Source organism: Sander lucioperca, chromosome 5, assembly GCF_008315115.2.
Source record: "Sander lucioperca isolate FBNREF2018 chromosome 5, SLUC_FBN_1.2, whole genome shotgun sequence".
Classification (NCBI taxonomy): Eukaryota; Metazoa; Chordata; class Actinopteri; order Perciformes; family Percidae; genus Sander; species Sander lucioperca.
In genome coordinates, this window is record NC_050177.1 from 15,477,263 (window position 1) to 15,487,348 (window position 10,086).

The 10,086-nt window shown below is 40.8% G+C and overlaps 1 pseudogene; it reads left to right on the plus strand.

The window, feature by feature from the left end:
- Positions 1–7,041, plus strand: part of LOC116036682 — a 21,213-nt pseudogene extending 14,172 nt beyond the window's left edge.
- Positions 7,042–10,086: the final 3,045 nt, after the last annotated feature.

Consider the following 10,086-nt stretch of genomic DNA (forward strand, 5'->3'; position numbering starts at 1 on the left):
GGTGAAGGGTATGTGATGATGTAGGGCTATTTTAATTCCAAAGGCCAAGGGAACTTTATGAGGATGCATAGTATCCTGGAGCCATGAAATATCTGGCCTTTAAAAATAAACTGCCTCTGTGGAAATTTAACATAGGGGTGTACTTACTCATGCCCCCTGTATTTTAAAGGTCCCATGGCATGAAAATGTCACTTTATGAGGATTTTTAACATTAATATGAGTTCCCCCAGCCTGCCTATGGTCCCCCAGTGGCTAGAAATGGTGATAGGTGTAAACCGAGCCCTGGGTATGCTGCCCTGCCTTTGAGACAATGAAAGCTCAGATGGGCCGATCTGGAATCTGCTCCTTATGAGGTCATAAGGATCAAGGTTACCTCCCCTTTCTCTGCTTTGCCCACCCAGAGAATTTGACCCCCCCATGAGAAAGACAGAGACATCATGGCTTTCAAACGAGCAAAGTGGCAGTTGGTCAAGGCCACACCCCCCTATTAGGGGACCACTAAGGCCTATATAAAAGAGACTTCAGATACAGTATTAGGGACCACTAAGGTCTATATAAAGAGACTTCAGATACAGTATTAGGGACCACTAAGGCCTATATAAAAGAGACTTCAGATACAGTATTAAAAGACCACTAAGGTCTATATAAAAGAGACTTCAGATACAGTATTAGAGGACCACTAAGGTCTATATAAAGAGACTTCAGATACAGTATTAGGGGACACTAAGGTCTATATAAAAGAGACTTCAGATACAGTATTAGGGACCACTAAGGCCTATATAAAAGAGACTTCAGATACAGTATTAAAGGACCACTAAGGTCTATATAAAAGAGACTTCAGATACAGTATTAGGGGACCACTAAGGTCTATATAAAGAGACTTCAGATACAGTATTAGAGGACCACTAAGGTCTATATAAAAGAGACTTCAGATACAGTATTAGGGGACCACTAAGGTCTATATAAAGAGACTTCAGATACAGTATTAGAGGACCACTAAGGTCTATATAAAGAGACTTCAGATACAGTATTAGGGGACCACTAAGGCTTGTATAAAAGCATCCAAAAAACATCATGTCATGGGACCTTTAAGGAAGAACATTTATTTATGTACGATACATTATTCATTCACAAAGAAAGTTGGTGTCCTTAAAGGTTGGATTTTTACTCATTGTTTTAATTAAGTCATTAAGATCAATTTCCAAAAGATGATTTTTTTATACCTCTTTTTAGTAAACTTTAGCATGGTACAGCACAGTTACACATCAACAGTATCCATATTCAGTATAAGCCATGCAAACATCAAAACACAGCCAAGACACACAGACCGGAGCCATCTTCTTGCATGGAACTAGTGTACAATATGTGCAAGAAAAAAGAAAATAAGCTGCAAATGTATCAACCTCCTGGGTAACCCAATCTCTCCTCTTTCAAAACCACAACATGGGCACGTTTTTTTAACTGAAACGTATCTGACGCTGACAGACACTGCCCAAGTGTCTGTATTTGACGAGTTGGGAGTGAGAACAGGCTGGACCTGGCCAACCCCCTCCAACAATCTGCTGTGATATCCTCACCTGTCACCTGTTTGCATATGGTTGAGTGGTGACAAATGACTATAGTCATATAGTCCAACCAGTCATACAGCATATTTCATAGTGAGGTGTGGCCACACACACAAAAACACACTCAAACACAGAAACACACTTAAACACAAGGTTCTACAGAGAAGAGATATATTGCAGCTAAATTATCAGGAACTATTGTACAATATGTGCAAGAAAAAAGAAAATAAGCTGCAAATGTATCAACCTCCTTGGTCATCCAATCTCTCCTCTTTCATAACCACAACATGGCCACGTTCAGCCCCGCAAAAACATAGCAACAAGTTTGTTTTAACTGAAATTTATCTGACGTTGACAGACACTGCCCAAGTGTCTGTATTTTAGGACAAATGACTATAGTCAGAAAGCATATTTCATAGTATGGCCAAGGTGTGTAAACTTAAGAGCACCAGTGTATATTCCTGGTGTAATGTCTCCACCTGGTGGCGTCAGTCTGTAACTACAGCTGAAGCAACAACAACAGATGGAAACCTGACGTTTTGAAGGCCTCTCATGTCTTCCTATACATACACTGTAACAACTTTCTTTAGTTTTTGGAGCATTGCTAATACACAATCAGATACTGTGTAGCAACCACTTTAACTTGTGTGTGATAAAATTGGTGTAGTCATCATTTGAATATCTATATGTGCTATACTGTGCACCATTGTTTGAGTATGCTGCTTCATTCAGTTTATGCAAATACAAATTAGATATATATCATAGATATAATAATAGTTAGATAAATTAGATAAAATATGAACTGCATGCCAGTATATTTCTCCTATGTAAAATGTACATTAAAGGTCGATGGTAAATAATAAACAGTCTTAAACATGGCTTTTCATGGGGAAGCAGAGTAAATGCCTCCTGCATCTGTGTGATTCAACTTCAGTAAATACGTTTGTCATAAAGAGGGTTGGGCAAATTAATCAGAAACAAAACACAACAAAACACAAAATAAAAATGCACAACCGGTTTAGCAGGTTCTTTGAAACTCATTCCATTTTATTCGTACAATAATTAACCTTACAGGAGTCAACAATCAGAGAAACATTCTCAATTCAGGCTGTCATATTACAAAGACACATATTTAATTTTTCTTTCACATATTATATTTTATCTTATACAGTATATCCAAGATCCTGTAGGACTTCCAGATCCAGACTGAACTCGACACTGTCGCACCAAATGCCTGATCTTGGGTGGGAATTATTGGGTATAAACTCCACCTGTGAAGTGACTTGAGATAAACTTCTGTTATGATTTGACAATATAAATACAATTTGAATTGAAATTGAAGAATGAATATGAGAAGCTTGGAAAATACCAACGTCTTAGGGGGGGAGCTATAAAAAGATGTAGAAAGTGAAGGTAACAGAGGTATATGAGGTGACAATGTTTTTTTGGTTTGTTTTGGCTCTTTGCAGGGACAAAAGATGGCAACGCCTCAAGAGGTTGTCTTAAGAACTTTAGAACATTTGGGAGCTGAGGACTTAGAAAAATTTCAGTGGTACCTACAGCTGAATGGGGGCCTTGAAGATTTCCCAGCAATCCCAAAGAGCAAACTGGAGAATGTAAACAGGCTGAAGACAGTGGACCAAATGTTCTCGACCTACAGTATGAACACCATTAAAGTGACCAGAATAGTTTTAGTGAAGATAAATCAGAATGAGCTAGTGAAGAATTTATCAAACACCATCTCAGAACCTGCAGGTAAGTCATCTTATATAATATACTGTATATATAACATTATGAAATAGAAAATGGATGTAACAAAAAATAAAAGATATCACAATGTATTCAACAAACAGTAGCTTTGTAGGAAATGTCTCCCTCTAATCTACAAAGATAGACGTATATATTGTGCTTACAACAACAGAACAAGTTACCAAACACACATCTACCACAGACATAAAATGTAAAGTGTCTCCAAGAACAACAGTTGATGAAACAGAGTCAGACAATCCAGTTTTTGCTGGCTCTTCTGGTTAACAATTGTACAAACTGATGCCACTGAGAGAAACAGCTTTGACAATATTAATTCCCATCCCTCTGTAATTAAGTCATACATCTTCTGGTTTCTTTGGAGACCACAGAGTTCATGGATGCATGACTTGGACACACAACATATCAGTTGTTGTTGAGGAATAATAAGTCATTTTAAATAAGTTAATCTCTTAAATAGATTTCAGAAAAACAGAAATGTGCAACAACCCCTCATGGATTTCATTGTTTTATGTTTTCAGATATTCTTGCTGCGTGTCAGCAAAAAGTCAAATCCAAATCACAAAAGAAGTTCCAGTGTGTGTTTGAGGGGATTGCTAAAGCTGGAAATAAAACATTTCTGGATCAGATGTTCACAGAGATCTACATCATGGAGGGAGAGACTGAAGAGGTCAATGTTGAACATGAGGTCAGACAGATTGAAACAGCATCCTGGAAACCAGACAGACCAGAAACAACAATCACATGTGAAAACATCTTTAAAACCCCACCTGGAAGAGATGAACCAATCAGAACAGTGATGACAAAGGGAGTGGCTGGCATCGGGAAAACAGTCTTAACACAGAAGTTCACTCTGGACTGGGCTGAAGACAAAGCCAACCAGGACATCCAGTTCACATTTACATTCACTTTCAGAGAGCTGAATGTGCTGAAAGAGAAAACGTACAGCTTGGTGGAACTTGTTCATTTGTTCTTTAGTGAAACCAAAGAAGCAGGAATCTACAGGTTTGAAGAGTTCCCGGTTGTGTTCATCTTTGACGGTCTGGATGAGTGTCGACTTCCTCTGGACTTCCTCAACGCTGAGATCCTGACTGATGTTACAGAGTCCTCCTCAGTGGATGTGCTGCTGACAAACCTCATCAGGGGGAAATTGCTTCCCTCTGCTCGCCTCTGGATAACCACACGACCTGCAGCAGCCAATCAGATCCCTTCTGAGTGTGTTGACATGGTGACAGAGGTCAGAGGGTTCACCGACCCACAGAAGGAGGAGTACTTCATGAAAAGATTCAGAGATGAGGAGCAGGCCAGCAAAATCATCTCCCATGTCAAGACTTCACGAAGCCTCCACATCATGTGCCACATCCCAGTCTTCTGCTGGATCACTGCTACAGTTCTGGAGAAGGTATTAAAGACCAGCGAGGGAGGAAAGCTGCCCAAGACCCTGACTGAGATGTACATCCACTTCCTGGTGGTTCAGTCCAAATGGAAGAATGTCAAGTATGATGGAAAATCTGAGAAGGATCCACACTGGAGTGAAGAGAACAGGAAGATGATTGAGTCTCTGGGAAAACTGGCTTTTGAGCAGCTGCAGAAAGGCAACCTGATCTTCTATGAATCAGACCTGACAGAGTGTGGCATCGATATCACAGCAGCCTCAAAGTACTCAGGAGTGTTCACACAGATCTTTAAAGAGGAGAGAGGACTGTACCAGGACAATGTGTTCTGCTTTGTCCATCTGAGTGTTCAGGAGTTTCTGGCTGCTCTTCATGTCCACCTGACATTCACTAATTCTGGAGTCAATCTGCTATTGGAGAAATGGAAAACAACCTGGTCTAAACTTTTCAGAGACAAATCAACACGTTTCTACCAGAGCGCTGTTGCCAAGGCCTTACAGAGTCCAAATGGACACCTGGACTTGTTCCTCCGCTTCCTCCTGGGTCTTTCACTGGAGACCAATCAGAAACTCCTACAAGGTCTTCTGAGACAGACAGGAAGTATGTCAGAGACAAACAAGAAAACAGTCGAGTACATCAAGAAGAAGATTAATAAGAACTTGTCTACAGAGAGAAGCATCAATCTGTTCCACTGTCTGAATGAACTGAATGATGGTTCTCTAGTGGAGGAGATCCAACGGTACCTGAGTTCAGGAAGTCTCTCCACAGATAAACTGTCTTCTGCTCAGTGGTCAGCTCTGGTCTTCATCTTACTGTCATCAGAGAAAGATCTTGACGTGTTTGACCTGAAGAAATACTCTGCTTCAGAGGAGGCTCTTCTGAGGCTGCTGCCGGTGGTCAAAGCCTCCAACAAAGCTCTGTAGGTGCACACAGAACCAACCAGATTAAATATAGTTTTTCTTCTTCCTAACAACGTTTTCTTCTAATTATTTTCTTATGTGTTGCTGATTCCTCTTCAGACTGAGTGGCTGTAACCTGACAGAGAGAAGCTGTGAAGCTCTGTCTTCAGTTCTCAGCTCCCAGTCCTCTAGTCTGAGAGAGCTGGACCTGAGTGACAACGACCTGCAGGATTCAGGAGTGGAGCTGGTGTCTGCTGGATTGAATAGTTCACACTGCAGACTGGAAACTCTCAGGTTGGTGTTCAGCTGTTTCATGAGTTCTTATTTTCTTCATAGAATAATTATTGAATGGACACAGTGGCCTCAGTTCTCAGCTTCTAATCCTCTAGTCTGAAAGAGCTGGACCTTAGTAAGAAGTTAAATATTAAGTCTCTTTAGTCCTTTTCATGATTCTGTATTAGATGTGGCAGCAATATCCTACTGAAGGGGTTCGCTGACTCTGGAGCTTGTCACCAGGATAGTGTTTCTGTTCATGAAACAGACATTTCACTTGGATATACAAAGAGCAGGTTTATTACATGACTTCAGAACACTATTCTCCATCACTGACAGTTGTTGCTGTTATGAGCATCTAATGCGTCTAACGCGTGCATGTGTGTGTGTGTGTGTGTGTGTGTGTGTGTGTGTGTGTGTGAGTGTGTGTGTGTGTGTGTGTGTGTGTGTGTGTGTTTTTGCAGTCTGTCAGGCTGTCTGATCACAGAGAAAGGCTGTATTTCTCTAGCCTCAGCTCTGAGCTCCAATCACTCCCATCTGAGTGAGGTGGACCTGAGCTATAATCATCCTGGAGACTCAGGAGTGGAGCTGCTGTCAGCAGGACTTAAGGATCCTAACTGGAGACTGGAAACTCTCAGGTATGGACAGATGGACAAAACAGTTCCTCTGCCACTAACCAAGGAACTCTGGTTCATGTTTAATGGAGGATCTGAGTGAAGGTGTATGAAGTTGATTGTGACTATTTCTTCCTGCAGGGTGGACCATGGTGGACCACAGAGGTTGAAACCTGGTCTCAGGAAGTGTGAGTGTGTTTTAAGTTTGATTTCTTTCATTCAGTAATTGTCAGAGTAAATGCACATTGATCAACACCCCTGTTAATGTGCCAAAAGGCTAGTGTTCACATTTTGTCCCTCTGCCTGATGTTAAATATAAAAAACAAATAAAAATAAAAACACATGTCAAATCAGAACCGGAGAAAGTAAAACATCTGAACAGAAGTATAGCTGCAAGCAGCAATGAGGGGGCCATGGCATGAGCAAGCACTCACAGCATGTTTGATGGCAATTTGATAGCAATTTGATAAAGAATGGCTGAGATATCAGCTCATTTACTTTGTTACAGTGCCCCTAGAGGCCAAATTACACCAATGACCTTGTGCGTTCTCACAATCCAGTCCCTGTACAAAGTGCGGTTTCGATACATGAACGCGTTAGTGAGATATGAGCCTACGTCCTGTGATTATAGTGCCCCCTAGTGGTCAAAAGACTCCAAATGTATTGTGCTTCCTCAGGATGGGGTCCCAAGTCCATGTACCAAGTTTGGTTTCGATACGTGAATGTGTTGCTGAGATATGAGCCTACTTCCTGTGATTATAGCGCCCCCATAGTAGTCAAAAGTCACCACATTTTGTGAGCCTCCTCCTAATAGGGTTATGAGTCCAGGAATTAAGATTGGTTTTGATATGTGAAAGCCTCCCCAAGATATGAGTTCACTTCCTGTTTAGCGGCTTCATCGTCGATTTCGATTGGCTGTGATGGGCAAACGCTTTTGAATAGCAATATGCAATGGAGTGGCTTTTGTGCGGCTTGCTCTGATGATCATCGTTGCCAAGTTTTATGTAAATTGGAGAAATTTTGTGACCTGTGAAAACTTTTTTGTGTTTTGGATGAATTCCAATATGGTCGTCGGATCAATTAAGTTGACCTCACAAACTGGCATTTGTCGGCCTTAGAACCTCCCTTAGTATTAACAGACACCGCTAGTAAGTCTTAATTCCAAACACATCAAACGTTATAGGCCAAAATGTAATTAAAAAAATGGCAGAGGAAAGATGTGTAATAATAAGAAAAGGTAGAATCACTAATGGTGCCTCGCAGCTTCGCTGCTTGGCCCCCAATGAAGAGCTTAGAGGAGTCAGGCAGCATCATGCAGTAATGAATAATGCAGACAATTAATACAGACCAATGTTAAGCAGACTATCAGCACACGCAGTTAAAACAAGACAACATCAAATCTCATTACAGAAAATGGGCAAAACCAGAAGAGACACAATCTGACAGACAATCAGCACAAATGAAAGCAGACTGCTAGTTGAGGTTGGATTTTGTGTAGCAACATCTTGCCTGATGTGTTTTTTGAAGAAAGTTGAGTCTAAAGGCAGATTTATGCTTCTGCGTAGGCTCTATGCAGAACTTTCACCGTAGCCTACGTAAGTGGCCTGAGTGTGTGGTAGAGAGTGTGAGAGTGACTCGCACTAGCTTGGGAGTGAGTTCCTACTCTAGCGGTGTAGATGGAGAAACAAAGTGTCTCCCCTGTTCTTTCTGACCATGGTGGGGAATCTGTAGCAGGAAAAGTGAACCCTCTCCTTAATTTAATGTTGTTTATGGAGAAGGAGAAACTTGTAAAGAGTAGGGGAAATGTGATGCTACCAAGCCACGGCCGAGCGGACCAATCACAGTTGCTGCGGTCTGCGTCATTTCTTTACATAGATCTTTACATTTTCGTGACTGAAGTACATTGATGAATTTCTCCAGAGTTTCTGTTTTAGTGGCTGGAAAGATGTTAGAACTAGGGCTGTCAAACAATAATTTTTTTTTAATCATGATTAATCACTGAACTTCTATAGTTAATCGCGATTAATCACATATTTTATCACATGATTAAAATTCTATTATTTTGCATTTCAGAACAGTTTTCAAGTACATATTAACAATGGAAACCTATTCTTACCAGTGTATCTTGATTGGGAATCAAATTAATGCAAAGAAAGTTACTTCATGATCTTTACTTTAAGATTTGTATTTGTTATTATTTATTTACTGTAAACAAAAGAAAATGTGTGAATCTGTCATTATTGCACAATTGCTCCAAGTACCTAACTAAAAAACTAAAAATCCCTCTCCTTACCAGAGTCAATATAGTGTTTAGTAACTCCTAAATAAATTTTGATTACCCACTGACGTCCAGTGATCACCGGTTAATGAGACAGCGTTTGCACTTTGCAGCAGTTGTCGTACAGGCTGTGTATCCGTGAAAACTACTGTCCCTCTCGACGGCAACAAGACAGGTCAGAACATGCCAACCGTAATACGTCTTTAAGACCCGAGTCTTCTACGATGCTGACAGGTCTGCAGTTAGTTGCCACCCGTTTCGCAAGAGCTGTAGTCATTTTTTTGGATTTGGTTTCATCAACAGGTCGGCAAGTAGCACTCTCCAAAATACTGCTTTGCCTGAGTGGGTAGCATGCTAGTGGGTAGCATCAACCTGAGTCACGTTAATTAGCTCATAGGTGGTAGCTCAAGCTTGACGTGCTTCGGTGATATTTTAATTCGGCTTTACACAATGTGCATATGGCTTTCAACTTTTCTACGAGCCGTCCGGGAGTTTTGGAAAATGAAAAGCGCCATTCAGAGTTGTGTTGCTGCTGTCTTTCTCCATCATGTCTGCAGCCTGGAGCAGCAGAAGTGAAGTATAGCAACTTGATGATAAGTAACGGTGCTTCAAAGGGTCAAAATAGTAGCCTGTTAGGCACGACGCAAAGCCGAGTGAAGTGTAAAATAAATTAATAAATGCCGGCATGCGATTAATGCGATTAAAAAAAATTAACGCGTTATGCTCGGCCCTTAATCGCATCGCGATTAACACGTTAATGCTGACAGCCCTAGTTAGAACTCAATTGATCAATTTAAAATCCACAAACACAACAAACTGAACACAATGATCCAACAGAACTAATCAATACATTTCATCAACAGTGGAGCCAACAGAGAGCTAACTTTGTTACTACTGACCTTCACTGATATTATAGAAGAGCACTCACAGCTGCTTCTCATAATCCTAATTCTCAGTCCAACAAACAATTAGAGAAACACAGCAAATCCACAAACCATGCAAATAATATATATATATAGATATATATATATATATATATCTATAGCACAGAGACACACACACACACACACACACACAAACACACACACACACACACACACACACAAACAGAGAGAGACACACAGAGACACACACACAGAGACACACACACACATACACACATATACAGACACACACACACACACATAGAGACACACACACACATACACACATATACAGACACACACACACACACACACACACACGCACACATGTATACAGACAGAGACACACACACACACACACACACATACACAC